Source organism: Poecilia reticulata, linkage group LG9 (assembly GCF_000633615.1).
Source record: "Poecilia reticulata strain Guanapo linkage group LG9, Guppy_female_1.0+MT, whole genome shotgun sequence".
Lineage (NCBI taxonomy): Eukaryota > Metazoa > Chordata > Actinopteri > Cyprinodontiformes > Poeciliidae > Poecilia > Poecilia reticulata.
Window position 1 is genome coordinate 26,524,080 of NC_024339.1, and position 17,604 is coordinate 26,541,683.

The following is a 17,604-nucleotide window of genomic DNA, read 5'->3' on the forward strand; positions in this document are numbered from 1 at the left end:
CCCTTTTTCAGCCTCTGTGAGGACAATTGGAGCTTGCAGCCATTTGGTCCAAATTAAACTCCTAATCTAATTTAACCCTTTCTCCAAAGTCAGCCATGAAACCATTTAACCAAAGTTAACATAAATAAATCGTACAAAATCTCCTTATTTTATGAAAACATCCAGTACCTCTCAGTGTCTGAAACTAAAACGAATCCCTACAAAGATGGATGTACGACTACACACACATACAAAGGAGCGCGGGACAGAGCTGAATTCCCCAGGGACACCCTACTGCTGTCCTGAATACTAATGAGGAAAATGGGAGGCAACAAGTGTGAAATTCCAACAGCAGCTATTCAGCTTTAGGGGCCTTGTTTTGGATGATACAAAGCAGAGCACAGGATGGAAAGTAAAGCAACTCTGTTTGGTTACGTTAAGCTGTTTAGGTTAAAAATAAAATAATTTATTTGCTCTTATTTGGGCACAATCTCAGTAAACACACACTCACTAAAAAATCTAATTTCCTATTCTCTGTTCAACATTTACAAAAAATGTTAGTTCATTTTGCTCCGCTCATGTCTGTAAATTAAATTAAATTAAAATTCTGAAATGCTTTATTAATCCCAAAGGTAAGTTAAATGTTCTTGTCTCTCATAATGTCCAAGATTCCTAAAAGAGTATTGGTGGAAAATGATGGTTGTGATTAGGTGGGATCTCCTGCGGCTTTCAGTATTACAGCAAATCTGAAGAAGCCTCTGACTGAAGACAGTCTGTTCTTGTAAGACAGTCTCAGAATAACAATGTTTTCATTTTAGAAAAAATCCTTGGTAAACTTTTTCCTTTTCTTTTTTTTTTTTTTTTTTTACTTCTTCACTTCTGTGATCTGTGTTGCTTATTCCAGTAACATTTATGCCGCTCAGACAAAATGAATTGATTTATGACAAAATAAAATTATATTCCCATCTGAAAAGATTGTAATCTCCTTGCAAGATGTTTAAGTTTTAGTTATGTAAAAAGTTTGACGACAAATATGGACTTTAGGGTGAAACAAGGCAAAGGAAAAACGGTTATCTATCAATTGCTCGAAAGCCACTTCTTCTAAAGTAAATATTGTTCTCATAATCAGATGTATTTATTTACAAAAGGAGCAGTGCATAATAATGAAGAAACAGAAATAATTTATATGCCAGTTTGTAGACCAAAACTAATTATGTCCTTGTCCCAAATAATTCACAAGACATATAAAAAAAAAGTCTTCACATGATACAAATTCTCCAGTGACATCTTCATGTCACTGGAGAAGCTGGAAGCACACTGGAAGCACGCTGCACAAATTGTGACATTTACTTAGCATGATGTCAAACCAAGCATGTAAAAAAGCTGAAGCACTTTCTCAAAACGACTTGGACAAAAGTTTATATATAACTTTCTAAAACTGCGTTCTCTAATCTATCTGTTTTCCTTCTATTATTAATGTTGATAGGTTAAACTGTCACAATGACCTCTGGCGAGTCACAGAGGTGAAAGGAAAGCCCCTGATCGGATGTCCTTAGAGCGTCTGTAAATAGAAAGACAGCAGCAAGAGACTGAGGGACGGACAGAGGAGGAGAGGCGGGGGATACTGATGATGATGATGATGATGAGCCACAGTGACAGCAGCGTCTACTTCTGCCGCCTCTTTTGCGTCTGTCAGCAGTCAGGAATTAACCGAGGACGCCGCGTCAATTTGATCCGAGTGGGACAGTGAGAGACCGGCGTCATTGATCTGCTGAAGTCCTGCGAAACGGGCGCTGCGTGTCAGCGCGGGAACTTCTTTTAAGACAGAAGTTTTTGCATCGTTGTGGAGAAGGAGAAGTCCAGCGCTTGTTGGTTTGTTAGGGTTTTTGTTTTGTTTTTGTTTCTTTTTTGCTTCGGGAATATGATCTGAGCCTGGAGGTGTAGCAGCCAAATCCGTGGGGGAAAGACATCAGAGAGGACCAGCGGGTGAGCTGTGAAATGTTTGTTTTCGGTCTGAATGCGGCCGCTCATGTCGGAGGGACAAACACACAGCGACCGATTTGAAGAAATCCACTAAATAGACGATATGGAGTGCCAAAAGTGTCACTAAGTTAAAAAATAAGTCATTGAGAAATTATTTGTACCAGTCATAGTTAAACATAACCACATAAATATTTGTCAAGACTGTATGAAATATTTTAGTGTGAAATTCAATTCAATAAAAATGTCGTTATATTTCATTTTCATGTCTAATTAGTACATTAAATACTTCTTGTAACTTGTGCATCAGTATCAGATGTCACCACAGATCACTATCACACACAAACAAGAAATAACTAGCAAAATAGTGAAATAGTTGAATAGGTTTTTTAATCAAGTCTTTTAATATGATAATTAGATAAATATTGATTTTACTGATTTTAAATGCATTTCCTAATTTTTGATCATTTATAATACATTTCATGCACCATTCAACTGTGGCACTTTCAGAATGTCACGTATTTCTGCTCAACACTATATGTCAAATACCAAATATTAAAGTGATATAAATATGACTTGTAACAGCTAAAAGGTTTATTGCTTTTATGTATTCCCCTTTTTTTCAGACCCAACGAGATAATACTCTTTTTCTTTTAATCAGGTTATAGTTTGAACTGCAAACTATAAACTATGGGACTGCTGTTTTTTAGATAAAGCCAAAGCACAAGTTATACTTAATCTTATTGCTTACGGTTTCAATAAAATTCAGCTGGAATCGGCATACGTTGAATTGCATTGAGGTCCGGAACATTTATAGCCTTAGCTAATTTGCTGTGCATGTCCACAAATGGGCCGTAAACAACATAAAACAGTTTAAAAGACAATAAAACAACGTAGCTTGAAAGAGACCACAATGAGACAAGAAGCATCATGGAGCCATCGTGGTCTGGCTGCTAACAATGATAAGAAGCCTGGTCTTCTTAAAGAATCTAAAAACCTCCCAGGCTGGAATCAGCTTCAAGCCCTCAGTAAATAATTCCTCATTTTAACGGACATGAAAAGCTGCTTGACCAAAGGTACCAGTTCCTTCTGCTGGTTACTAAATTTCCACATCTCAGAGAAACCACAAAGTCACCTAAGCTTGACCCTTAAAACATTATGATATTTTACAATATTTAGTAAAGTTGTCAGAGTTCATCTTTAGCAGCTTTATTAAATAGTTTTTCTCTGAAATTGTAGCTATGATGCAAGGTCACCCACCTGCTCTTCACCCACATGTGAAAAGTCTTTGACCAGAGTCTCTGATGCTATTTAACAATCATATTAAAACCAAACCTTCCTTTGAAAATGTGTTCAATTTTGTCTTTTAAAAACAACCACCTCAATTATCATCTTCACATATCAACCCTAAGTCACATAGTTCACTGCAGGTGACACATTGATATGCACAAATACTAACCTGCTTTCCATGTGGTCACTGTGAACATGGTTTGTCTTTGCATGCAGAGCCCACTGTGCATTGTTCTGCAAACAAGCACATTGGTGCATCACATAGGCTGCATTTGCATTTGATTTTTTTTTTTTGCATGTGAACACAACAGGGCTCTATGTCAGACAGTGACACTATTCATACGCTGAGGCTAAATCTCAAGCTCTTGTTAGATTACAATGTTTTCTATTCCCAGTTTCAGACGTTCGCTGCAGCAGAGCACAGTGATTGCATAACACTGGATTCTATCTTTGTATTGACTGTGGCCTTAGGGAGAGTGTTTGCAAGTGTTGGAGGTGGTTTAGTTAAATCCTGTGATCCTTGAACCTTTAAATCAACCCCATTAACGTTGTAAACACTTCCACGTCTCTTCCACTTAACTAAGAGACTGGCACATCATTTTAGGAATGAAGAGATGCTTCAGCAACCATCAATGCTGCTAAGCATTGTTAGCTGCTGCTAACAACAGCAACAAGATGCTTAGCTAATCTTGCTAAGTTAAATTTTAGCAAATCTTTAACTTGTCAAGATCTGCTAACTCCAAATGTGCAAAGAACTCCAAAGAACTTTCCATAAACATCACAAATGCAAGACAAAAAAATTTAATCTGTTCTATTCTGCTTTGCAAAAATACTCAAGATCAGTCTGGTTGGAGGGAGAGCATTAGTGTACATCAGTTCTCAATGGATTTAGGTCCAGACCTTCCTTCTGCTTTGGCTGTAATTTTTAGCATCTTTGTCCTGCTAGAACATGAACCTACAGAGTCAACCTCACTGTCCTTTGCAGGCACTAACAGGGTTTCTTCCAGGATTGCATTATGTTAGCTCTTGGCTGCTTAGATTAAGATTGTCCCGTCAGTTTTGGTGTGAGGCCTTGTCTTCATATGTGTGGGTATTCTGTCTAGGTTTGGATAATGTGAAATTCCATTCATCCATCCATTTTCTTTCACCCTTGTCCCTAAGTGGGGTCGGGAGGGTTGCTGGTGCCCATCTCCAGCTAACGTTCCGGGTAAGAGGCGGGGTCACCCTGGACAGGTCGCCAGTCTGTCGCAGGGCAACACAGAGACACACAGGACACACAACCATGCACACACACACTCACACCTAGGGGCAATTTAGACAGAAAAATTAACCTAACAGTCATGTTTTTGGATTGTGGGAGGAAACCGGAGTACCCGGAGAAAACCCACGCATGCACAGGGAGAACATGCAAACTCCATGCAGAAAGACCCCAGGCCGGGAATTGAACCCAGAACCTTCTTGCTGCAAGGCAACAGCTCTACCAACTGCGCCACTGTGCAGCCTTAATGTGAAATTCAGATTGTTAAAATATAAATTTTTGCAACACCTAAACCTGGTAAACGTCTCCACATCTGTATTCCTGATCAGTCTGGCTTGTTAGCAGACAAACCTCTCAGGCTTTTATTGTACGGCTAGATTCATATTGAGACTAAATTACACACGTGGGCTCTTTTTGCTAACCATGACAGAAAAGAAGTCTGAATACAAACACATGCAATAGGATTTTTATTTCTAAACAAAAAAAGTGGAAATCAGTATCCTTTGCCTAACTTTTGTTTACTAAGTGAAGTCTGAGGGCAACAGGTTGAACTAGATTTGATTCAGGGGTATCAGAGTAAAGGTGGTTAAATAAAGATGCTCTCCACACATTGTATCAAACTGCACTAATTTGTGTCGGTATAGAATACATGTTAGCACTGACGTTTTGTAACGTAACAAAATGTAAGAAATGTTCACGGGGTGTGAATACTTTTGCAATGCTTCATAATAGAGCGTTATTTTTCTCGCAAGTGAAAGCTAATGAGCCTTTCAATGACTCAAACACGAGCCACGATCACTTTGGGAAGTGTGCGTCTGGCAATGGTGCTATAATTTCAGATCACAAATAACTGTGGGACTCGCCTTGTCGTGGCCCAGTGACTGCTTGAAATTAAAATGAGCGTGCAAACAGCCCTCTGTTCTAACATATTTCTCAGACTCTTTTGATTTCTCTCACCTGAACGCTAACATGAACACTGTTCCTCTTCACCTTCCTCTGTCTAACATCAGTCACATTCCTCAAACCGGCTCTAATTAACAAACCCCTCCATATTTAATGTTTTCTCAATTCTGTCAAAACACGATGTCTTTTTACACAATGTTTTTAAAAACAGGTTGCAAAACTGAGGGCAGTTTTACTGAGAGTCATGTCACTTAGTGATTATGAGGGCAATTTCCCCTCCACAATAGTGCCACCAGCATCCTGAGAGGGGACCCATCTGCTCCAAACACAGAGCAAGTTTGGGAGCTGGCAAGCAGATCAAATGCATCACTGCCACCTTCTACAGCTTAGTGATCCATCTTTATTTGGCCTGGTCATAAAATGCCTATAAAGGGAAGGATAACTTTGAAATGACTCCTCAACAGCAGGAGACGACTTGGACTGTTGCAATATTGCCACCAGTTGGGGAGAAAAAGAGGAAATCTGAGATCTCATTAGAAATGCATTAGGAGAGCAGGGAGAAAAGGCTGAGGACGAGGAGATGAGCAGGGTTTCTTTTTTCTTATCTGTTGAACTCCTAAGTAGGGAAATATTCACACTTTTAATCTGGTTGACAACCATCCCTTTTTCCCTCGGTCGTTGCATTGTTTTTTTCTCACCATTACAACTCACTTGACGATTTAATATCAGCCACAAAACGAATGTATTCCGATGTGTTTTTTCCTGAAAATTGTCATTCAGAACAACTCGTGAAGAAAAACTTCTTCATGTGTCTTCCTTACTCTCATATAAAACTGAAAGACTCTTATACATCCATATATTATGTTACATTTTATAAGTTTCTTTGGGGGTTTGTATTTGACACTGAAAGACTACCTTTCCCTCTAAAAATAAGCCTTGATAATATAACCTACTTTTACAGCCGTGAAACAAAATGTAGGTTGCTCCATATAAAAGTACCTGTTCAGAATAAAGCCCCTGCACTTCATGACTAACCCATTAAAGGGAAAGTAATCTTTACCCGAGGACTTAGCGTGAACATGTGACAGGCAGGTTTACTGTTGCCAAGCGTGTCACTTTCACCCAGTGCCTTTAAAAGTCTTCACACTTCTTCAACTTTTCCATTGCTTGCCAACCGTAAAGTTTAAAGTGTTTTCTTTGGATTTTCAGATCAACCAATGTAAGATAATGAAATAATTCATGCTTTTCAGGCATTTTATTAATATAAATTTCAATGTTAAATCCATCATTAGAAAATAGCAGGTTTCAGACATGCTAACACATGACCTTCCACATAAACCCACAAAAGGAGAGCATTAGTCAAGACGGGCCAAGGTAACAACCAGAGAGGATGCAGAGATGCACAGTTTGAGTGTCCACAACTATTTATTATTCACTTCACAAAACCGGTGTAGTGGCTAGAAGACAGCTAATATAAAAAACCTCCATAAGAAATCCCTTTCGCAGTTCGCCCAGCGAGATGAGAGGCTTAGTAATCGTGTGAAAAAATGTTTTCTGGTCAGATGAGACCAAAATTAAGCCTCATTAGCCAACTTGAAAAGTCCATAAAGGGGAAGAATAACTTTGAAATCACTCCTGAACAGCAGGAGCTGCAATATTACAATACTGCACATCTACCTGAACACGTTATTCACACAATGAAATATAAAAACAACATCATGCTGCAGGGATGCTTTTCTTCGGCAGAGCTATAAATGCCTGACAACACTGGAAGACAACCGGTTAAAAGCTGCAAAGTACGTGAAACTGGGGTGGAGACTGTTAGAAAACTTGCATTTCATTTGTTTTCTTTGAACTGATCATGGTCTTGTTTGCTCTGATGAACTTTTCTGACCAGTCTGGTAGATATATCACTATTACTTATTTGAAAAGTTTCCAATGCTGGAGGTTCTTAGTTTGGAAAGTTACTAATTTTAGACTTTCTTAACATAGATGCATTGAATAGACCCCAGGAAACAAGAAAAACTGGACCTGGCAAGGATGGAGCCAGCAGTAAGAAAAGCACTGCACTTATGAAGATTGTAGAACTCAGCACAACTTTCAGCATCATTGTTAAAGTAATTGTTAATTACGTTGCTTCCTCCTGCAGATTAGTCTTGCTTGCAAGAATTTAAAGATGCTTAGACGTCTTGGTCTCCAGTGAAAGTTTTCTCTTTTTTTTGGTTGTTGTAATATTCCAAAAGTCATTCCCTTTCTGCAGTACTACTCAGAAAGAGTGACTACTGTTACCATGCAGCCAGAGCTACAATGAACAATGCGATGTAAAACTGAACATTACAACGGCTTGGATCTAATTCCAACTGAGACCAGATTAATGCTCTCGGATCCATCCAACCTGACTGTTTTCAACAAGCGTGGGGAAAACCTTTGTTTTGGTTTGCAAGGCTGCTGGAGACTTGGAGCTGTAACTGCAGTGAATGGTGATAGCATCAATTCAGGGCTTCTGAACCTGAATGTACACAAAAACTATGGTTTACTTTACTTTACAGAAAATCCCAGTATTATATTTTGAAGTTTGTAGCTATAAAGTTGCAATATCTGGAAAAAAAAATCATCAAGTATGAGTGTTTCTGCATGGTACTGTTTGAGTTTTTATTTTTTAATTTATGGTTATTTATGAGAATTTCTTCTTTTTTTCCACTTTAGACATTACTTCCAAGGAAGATGAGCATTACTACATAATGGTTGGGCACTTCAGACTCTTCTGAAGCCTGATGTGGCCGCTGCCCGGGTCGAGCATGGAGCATGAGCTGAGTGCGGGTCTGTCTCTTTGGGCTATCCTGGCCATTGTTTGCAACTCCGTAGTGGGCCTGCTCATCCTCATCCTCTTCGTGGTCCTCTACAAAGCCTGCAAGGTGCCTTCACATCAAGACAAAATGCCAGTTTTTGCTGTCAGACTGGATCAGACAAGGGCAGAGGAGAAGTACATGCTGACTGCAGCCTGATCGAGGTCCTGAAAATGTGAACCCGATGCAAGGACAAACGTCAAGTCATGATGGTAGAGGTGGAGGAGTCTTCCCAAGCTTTTCTGTCTCCCCTCTCTCTCCATTTGTGCTACAAAAACCGTGTAACAATGCGCCATCATTCCCATCTCGCCTGTGCCATTCGGGGGAGCTCAGAGTAAGCTAACAGAGTTAAGATTTGAGGCAAGACCAAAAGCAACAACAACAAGCAAGGCCCAAATCCTCTTATCTCTGCTGTGCGTCGCTGGGACTGTCCATCTGTCAGTCAGTTTGGCTCGCTCCACACAAGCAGATCGCCATCTCCTCCTCCTCCTCTACGCCAGTCTTTTTCATCTCGTCACGCAGGACGGCGGCGAGGATGTGGAGGCGAAACAGCGAAAGTGCAATGGAGTGGAATAGAGGAGCTGGGGTTGATAAGTCTGGCTGGTTGAAAGCAGTGAAATGCTTTTGAGAGCGAATGTTAAAAATGTGATTCGTCCCCAATCAGTTTTGCTGTTTAGTTTAGCTGCACCGCTAATGATGGAAGCAACAGAGCAGCAAACGCACAGCAGGTCGAGACCCACGGCTTAAAGCAGAAGACAGGGAGCGCAGAGACGTTGCTGCAGGTCGTCTCTGATCCACGACAGATGGAGATAAAGTTTGGTTTATATTTTGGAGGAAAGGAGATAAAATTCAGGGGAAGAATTGAAAATAGGACACTTTGATGTTTTGTTGACGGAAAAAGGAGCTCGAGGGCCCTGTTTGACAGTCTCTCCCTGATCCAACCCCCACTGGATTAAAATCCTCTGCAGAAGTGCAACTTACAACACCGTTTCTTTTGTTCTGCCGTGCCTTCCTCTTTTTTTTTTTCTCCCCAGCTCCGACGAAGGCGGAGGAATATTCTTAAAGACAGGCATCATCAGTGTTGACAGGGGAAAAAGAAAAACAAAAAAAATAAGAACTAATTTTTACACGAAAATATCATTTCTGTTGTAACAAGCCTCCTGGAAAAACATCCAGCATTTACAGTAGAGAAATTGTTTATCTTGTAAAACAGGTGTTGTTTTGATACATCAAAGGGCTCAGTCCAGATATGCGAAACGAAACCTCACATAAACTTTCATGGACGGGGAAGTAAATGTGGAACTTGTATGGGATGATTAGTAGCAAGATTTGCTCAAATTATTAATACTGAAACCATTTTGGTAACATTTGGAACTCACTGTTCATCTTGTATCTTTTTCTTTGTATGAAAGCTTCTGATCTTTTTCAAGGACATTAATGACTTTTTTAATCTGCTGATGAATCAAAAAGTTCAAAGCCATACTAGTTGTCAGCTTACAATGCTGTGTATATATATTTTTTTAGTTTTTAGTTTTATGTGAATTAAAGGTAAAATAAAACATGTATATTTGTATTTGTCTTTATTGATTGTAAAGTATTTTTGCTTTTAAGTTACTGACAACGTCCACATCTGGTGTCACAGTTTCATTTTTCAGAGTTATAGAAAGTCGTTGACGCCCTTGCTGACATTCTTACATGTCAGATCGTCAAGCAAATTTAAATATCAGATTAATAAAAATTCAAAATGCGCTGTTCAGTTGATGATTTCATTTCTTAGGCAACAAACTAAAATAACAGTGTGGCTGCATTGTCTGGGAACACCAGCCACCAAGCCACGTTTGTTTTGACTAAACTTTCATTTTCTAAAATTTCAGCCACATTAAAAGATGTGCACGGCCTGTTGAAAATCGCGCCACGGCAAATTTCAGAATTTCATCCTGTGGAATTTGTTGGACTTAATGTAGACATTTGACAAAGTTTCTACCAACTTTCATTTTTGTGTATTTTTGGAGGTATTACACAGACGTGTGTTGGAACTTTGTCTTGCGACATAACAACAGGTGTGGCTCCACATACATTCATCAACTGATGGTCTGATATTGTATCTTTTTCTTGTTTGTTTGTTTTCTTGAGTGCATGGCTCCATTAATTACAGCAGTCTGAAAATCCCTACAATGTCTTCCCAAAAGTCACAGAGATTAAGATGTTTTCCATGAGGACTTTTGTCCTCTAACTGACGACCAGAGGTTTGTTCACTGAACATTTTTGTCAGTTCTGATTCTTTTTCTGGAACAATAATGATCTCTGAGCTTAAATGTGCCACCTGGATTTTGTTCTGAATTATTTTTTGACCTTGTAGATTTCAAAACTCATTTTGGTAGAGCAGCTTGTCCTGGTAGGATTCTCCACTGTTCCATGTTTCTGAAGAGATTCATATAATTAATCACAATTAATTCATAATCTCACAAGGGGATGGATACTTTTTCACATAGGCTCAGTTTGATTTAGATTTATTTTCTTTAAAAAAAAACTGAATTTTGTAGTCTCTTATATTAACTTTGTCCAACATAAAAAAATGTTTGATGATCTAAAGAATTCAAATGTGACAAAAAAAATTAAACTCCTGGAATTGGCAGACACTTTATTCACTGTTCTATATGTTGCCTTTAAAGTCTTTGCCCTTTGGATGAACAACAGAGTCTGAACTAAAATAAAAGCTGACCTCATGCTGCCTCCTGCGCTGAGATAATCAATGTTCAGCACACTGCTTGGAACCGTGACCCACTTCCTGTTGTTAATCAAGCAGAAGCGCATAATCCTTATCTTGTAACCACAACCCAGAGTCGTTCTAATGGTTTTGCGAATATAAACGGCTTATATCTCCTTACTGACAATTAACATCATCCTACAGATGGTGCAATAATTTAATTCAGTACGTGTCCAAATATAATAACAGGAAATTCAGAAAATATCTGTGCCCATGGGCGTCCAGCAGTAATAGTTGATTGTTGTAGGCACTTTGAATTTCATATCATAATTTGCTCTTCTGCTTTAGGTTTGCTTAGTCAAGAGAGATTTTTTTTAATGTGCTGATTTGCACAAAAGCACCCAGTTTATATACAGAGATGTTGCTATAGTCAAATAAGTCTAATCATACAGACTTGCAAGTATATTCGAGTTAAGAGTTCAACAAGTTACAAAATTATTCAGTCTCAGTGTGTGAGAGAAGGGAAAGTGAAACTTAACACATACAACTCTCCTTTTATATTTTTTCAGTCACGTACACAGTGCCGTCCACCCAGCTCCGTCCTGCATGGAGTTTCTCTCGGTTTCTCCCGTCTCTGGTTCATTTGTACCTCTGTCCCTAAATCAAACCCGATTCAAAGGGAGTTTCGGTGGAAAGGAGGAGAAAAATATCTCCTCTGAAACCTCCGTTATCAGTTCATTCTTCCCAGTAAATAAGCCAAAGTTTTATTTTTCCAGGGCTCATAAAGCGGCAACAATGTAAGAAAAAACCTTCCGTCAGAGTGAAGGGAAATCTGTCAGCTGGGGATCTGAGTGTGTCTTGAAAAGTTCACACAACAAGAGCACATTTGTTATAGTTTCAGCGTGCAACTGGTGTAACATGTTTTCTTACTGTTAATGTCAGTAGTGTACTTTAAAAAAAAAAAAAAGTAGTATAAAATAAGTGCGCTGAGTGGAATGCCATCTTATGTAAAACAGGTTGGGATGGGACTTCTTATTTATTTTTTATTTTTGTTAAATTACTATGTTAATCTTCTAGTTTGACTCAATTGAGACAAAAACTTCAGAAGAAAATGGCATATTTAATAAATTAGAATGTTGCAGAAAAGTTCATTTATTTCAGAAACTCAATTCACTATGTAAAAGGCATTACATCGTTTAATTATATAAAGACTAATGTTTTCAAACCTTTAAATCTGATCATTTTTTATTATTTACGGTTAATGAAAGTGCAACATTTATGACCAGAATAAGATGTCAGATCAATAAAAAACATTATTACAGAAATGTGGGCTTAATAACAAAAATATATGTTTAAAACCTGCTTAAAAGTTATTATTTTCAAAAGGTATTGCTAATTAGACAAGCAGGCCTCATGACCTTCAGTTCATTGAATAAAATGTGTATAACCTGATAATAAATGCACTTAATATAAGAAGAAAAGAGAAAAATCGAACATTTTTCTTTCTCACACAAGGCTTGTGTGTGTGATGTGTGAAGAAACCTTGTGCTTTGTTTCCCCTCGTTAAAGATGTAAGTCTCTGTGGTTGTATTCATAACATCGCTCATCTTTATCCTCTGACAATTTTTCCACAAAATACGGACGATCCATCCAATCGTAAGTATTGCTCTTACGTTCCACAAGGTGGAGCTACATGTTGAAAAATCGGATAAAAAGCATATTTTAAAATTTTTATGTTTTTTGACATCTGTGGGCATTTTAGAAATGTGATTTGTTCTACGTCAGCTTGCTCTTCTGAAATATGCTAATCAAAGCTAATCTTTATTATTTACTGTAGATTTCTCCTAGGTTGTATCAGGAGATTAAAAATGACCAGAGTTTATCTGGGGAGAATGTTGGGGTAAAAACTCCCTGCCATCCAACACATGCTGGATGTTTTGTTCTGGTAGGTCTACCAGATGGTGAGAATTACACACACCTCCAATTTGCATATGCAGGTTGCTGGTTAGCCAAGTGGAGTTGTGAGTGTTTTGTGTTACATTTCCAATGCAACATGTTTTTGTCACAATGTCAAAAAGAACCCTGGCACTGTACTCAGCAATAAGCGGAAGAGGAGGAGGAAGAACAAAGTATAAGCCTGGGTTCATCGGGTTTATATTTTGCTATTAAAATAACTCACGTAAGACCCTTTTCTGGCTTCAGAGACTTACTGTGTGCAGCTCAGAGCAATATGTAAAAAATAAAAATCCAGACATTTTGGATTTTGGGTGCATGATTCCTCCTGACTGTACGCATCAAGATATGCTAACAAACTGTTGTTACAACAACATGATCTGATCTGCATCTTCATGTGTATCCTCAACCACAGTAAGGCGAAAACTAATGGTGGATGTGCAGAAACCACCTATACGTACATCTTTAACATATTTAATAAACTTCCACAGCTGTGATAAAAACATTGCGGATGTCACACCCATGGCAGCGGCACTGATTTAAAGTAAAGACCTGCGTCATGTTTGTTCACAGCAGTCACATTGCATTAGCTGTGCATCCGGCGAGCCTGCGTTTGAGAAAACAAAGAATGTGATACTATACTGTATCATCACACTGTTTTACGTGTGTGATAAACAGGGTTTGTAGCTCAGAGCGGGTGAAAGCAGATGGTGTGGGCTTTTCCCGGGTTGTTGATTGGAAACTGCTCATCAGAAAGGCAGCTGCACAGCTGACTGTCTGCTTGTCTTTTATTTATCTTCTTGACAGTCACTCTCTTGATCTCGGTCTCTTTGGCAGCCTTTCTCTGTTCCCAGCTACCGCCCAGCAGAGCCAGATTCATGGAAACTGGCCACCGCCGATTCAGAGATGTTATCGGCCGTAAGGGAGACGTGAAGGTCAAGCGCGTCCCAGTGTACGAGCTGCTGCATCATTCTCCTGATATTCAAATCAAATCTCCTATAAACAATGAAAACAGTTATTATGTAAACCAGTATGATATCTGCCCTCCTAACTTCTATCTTTCCATGGATCCACCCGTCTAAATGTTCTGTGATCATTTGCAAGAAATAAGATATGGCTTTTGCAATCCGTCACGCGTGCTCTGATCGTTGTTGGGAACTGTTGCTAGATTAATGAACTGAATTGCATTCAGTTGTGAGCTGCAAATTCTCCCGGCATCCCTGTGGTATTTGAAATGGAAGCATCTCCCTACATTCGGCACGGTGTTATATAATGAAAGGGACATTACAAAGAGATTACTAATAGATGTACGAGGAGACGGTAATCTGAAACTCAATCCTCACTGCTGCTGGTTGCATAATGCACATCAGGCTCAACATCAGTCATCAGCACTGTTAGTCTCTGCCTCTGTGTGACTGTGGCGGTGTGTTTTGTTGCGTGTATGTTCGTTTTAATGTGATCAGCAGAGGATCAGATGTTAACATTTGTTTTCTGAGCCCCAAAAAGGGAACTGATTGTTTGCTTTTTAAAAAAAAAAATGTTATGTCTTACATAATATACGATTAATATACAATTGTTATTTAGTGGCTCCAAATGACACATCTCAGGTGCGTTTGGCTTGAATAGACTGCCTTGAAAAGCTATTCGTACCCATTTAACTTTTAAATGTTTTGTTGTGTTAGATACACAAATTTTTGGTGTGTGTGTTATTTGGATTTAATTATCGACCATAACAAAGCAGTGGCTTTTTACTAGCTGGGAAGAAAATCCAATGTGGCGTAAACAATTGTACAAATAATACTCTGAAAAAACAAAAGTGATGCAACTTTATATTTAGCCTCTTTGAGTCAAAACTTGCCAGAACCATCTTTTGGTGCATCACAGCAGAAAGTCTTTCAAGGTATTTCTGCAGTTTTGCACAATGAGTGATTGACGTTTGATTGATTTTTGAACTGCAATTTTCATGTCTTGCCACAGTTTCTCAGAGGATAGAAGTTTGAACTCTGGAACATTCTTAAACAAAGACTGGCTTTAATATAAACAATTTCATTGTTGCTTTGACTGCATGTTCAAGGTGTTTTGCCTGCTGGAAAGTGGACCTCCAGTCCAGGCTAATGAAAGTATCTTGCGGGATTTGTGAAATTTTCTTTCAGGATCATTCTGCATTTAGTGCTGTTCATGTTTCTTGCCTGTATGCACATGTCATGAGGTTCAGTGCAGGTCCTGTGTGAACGCAGCACCTTTATTCACATGTCCGATGGCTCCCTTACGTAGGACGTAGGAGACTGCAAACAGAATTTATGGTTTTCTTTTTCCCAGAGTTTCGTGATGACCAGGTTTGGACTAATAATTGCTGTTTTTTGATAAATCCTTGTTTTGCCTGACCTGTTTATGTGAATGTCTATGTTATAAAGTTTTCAGTTTTATCATTCTCTTTCCACTTATGGATCACAGATTGAATGGTGGTCTGTGATATATCCAAAGCCTGGGGTGCTATTTTATAACCTAACACCGCTTTAAACTCCTCCTGTAACCTCCTACGTCTTCATGATGCTGTTTGTTATCTGATGTTCTCTAACAAACCTCTGAGGCCCTCATGATTGATATTGAAAATAAATGACACACAGGTGTACAAATATTCGCTTTACACATTATGTTTCCCTAAAATAGTGAAAATCCTGAATTCCTTCCTCTTTGCATCTCCATGTGTCTGCATACATATGTTGTTATATGGCTCAAAAACCCAGTGAAATACACCGAAAGCTATGATAGCAAGGTCACAATATGTGGACCGATTCAGGGGGCATGAACACATTTGCATTTCTCATGTGGGTATCTACGTTTCTTTCTTAAGCGTGTGAAAATTGAATCGGAATGCTCTAATCTCTTCTATGAAAAAAAATAAAAATGGCGCAAACCCAAGCACCCATCCAATAAATGTGTTTTGACAGCAATTCTGTTTTAACATTGAAATAACTGTAATTTACTATGAATGACCATTTTGTCTGCAGAGGTCTAATTATAGCACATAATAAGCTTGAGTAAAGGGGTGATGGGAAAAGCATCAGCATGCAAAACATGGTGAAATCATGGGGACATGATGAGTGTGTGAATGTGACAGACGAGCAGGAGAATGCGAAAAAATACACCCTGTTTGGTTTGCAAATTCACATTTCCATTATTTCACTAAATTCCACATGATTTGCCCGAGTTTCACATTTGTCAAACATACAAAACTTGACATAAAAGCATATAAGCCAGTCAGATCTAATGCAACGGGGTGTTGCTGGGACTTAGGCTTCGAGTTGATTGGATTTAGCAGGCTGAAATGCAGAGACCTGCTCGACCCTGCCGTACATTTATTTGAAATTCAACTTTTACGCCACCTGCCAGCCCTGTCTTCCAAAGGGTAATACTGCCACCTGTTGGTTCAAGTTGAGAATGCAGGCGTTGACTGCAGCAGCGCCAGGATCCCTGTGCTGTGGAGCATGCTGTTGCTGCTCTCTGCTGGTGTTTCTGGGTTGGGAAGATATGAAATCAGAAGAGTCAGTGGGGGGAAATTGACCCAGAGCGACAGCGGCTTAGGATACGTTTTTCGTTCAACCGACACATTTCACAGGTGAAGTATTCAGATTGTCCATTTGAATTATGCAGCAGTGGTGGTAAATGATGGTGGCAATAAAATAAAAATAAAATGTGAAATGAACAGTGTTTACTTTTGTTGTGATATATGACAATTATGGCGTCTTGCTAGTGAAAATCGTACCTCTTGACTTGAACCCTTTTGCACTGCTATGTTAAAACCGCAAATTTCAATGTAAAAAAAAAAAAAAAAAGTTTATATGCTAACCATTTAGTAAAGCAAAATTTGACAAGCTTAAGTGTTCAAGCTACGAAAAAGCAAAGTACCTGCTTGGGTTCATCGAAGTCCTACTTTTGGCAACTGAAGTGTTTTCCTGTGTGTCTCCATCAAGGTGAGTACCAGGTGGGCTCATTAGTGAGGAAAAGCACTGCAGGCATCATTTACCTCAGTTAATGGTCAGTGTTAGGGATTCAACAATAAGAACCAAAACAGATTGTTGTGCTAAACATCCGATTTCATCTGCTTGTTTGTTTGTTTTGGGTTAACATCTGGGAGAGAACCTGCAACACTTTGGCCATGATTCATTTAGGAAGCATTATATATATATATAGCTCGGGTCCTCTACCAGAGGCCTGGGAGCTTGAGGGTTCTGCGCAGTATCTTGGCTGTGCCTAGARCTGCACATTTCTGGACTGAGATGTCTGATGTTGTTCCTGGGATCTGTTTGAGCCACTGCTCCAGTTTGGGGGTGACTGCCCCGAGTGCCCCAATGACCACAGGCACCACTGTGGTCTTCACCTTCCAGGTCTTTTCCAGTTCCTCCCTGAGGCCCTGGTATTTCTCCAATTTCTCATGCTCCTTTTTCCTGATGTTGTAGTCACTTGGTATTGCTACATCCACCACAACGGCTTTCCTCTGTTCTTTATCCACCACCACAATGTCCGGTTGGTTCGCCATTACCATCTTGTCTGTCTGGATCTGGAAGTCCCACAGGATCTTAGCTCGGTCATTCTCCACCACTTTTGGGAGTGTTCCCCACTTTGATCTCGGGGCTTCCAGTCCATATTCTGCACAGATGTTCCTGTACACTATGCCCRCCACTTGG

At 39.2% G+C, this 17,604-nt stretch overlaps 1 long non-coding RNA gene across 1 annotated transcript in view; it reads left to right on the forward strand.

Annotated features, from left to right (window-relative positions):
* LOC108166547 (uncharacterized) overlaps positions 1 to 9,425 on the forward strand; it is an 11,298-nt gene extending 1,873 nt beyond the window's left edge. Inside the window, exons 2-3 of the long non-coding RNA XR_001776897.1 lie at positions 1,466 to 1,965; positions 8,117 to 9,425. This is a non-coding gene — a long non-coding RNA (uncharacterized LOC108166547). The remainder of the gene's footprint in view (positions 1 to 1,465; positions 1,966 to 8,116) is intronic.
* Positions 9,426 to 17,604: the final 8,179 nt, after the last annotated feature.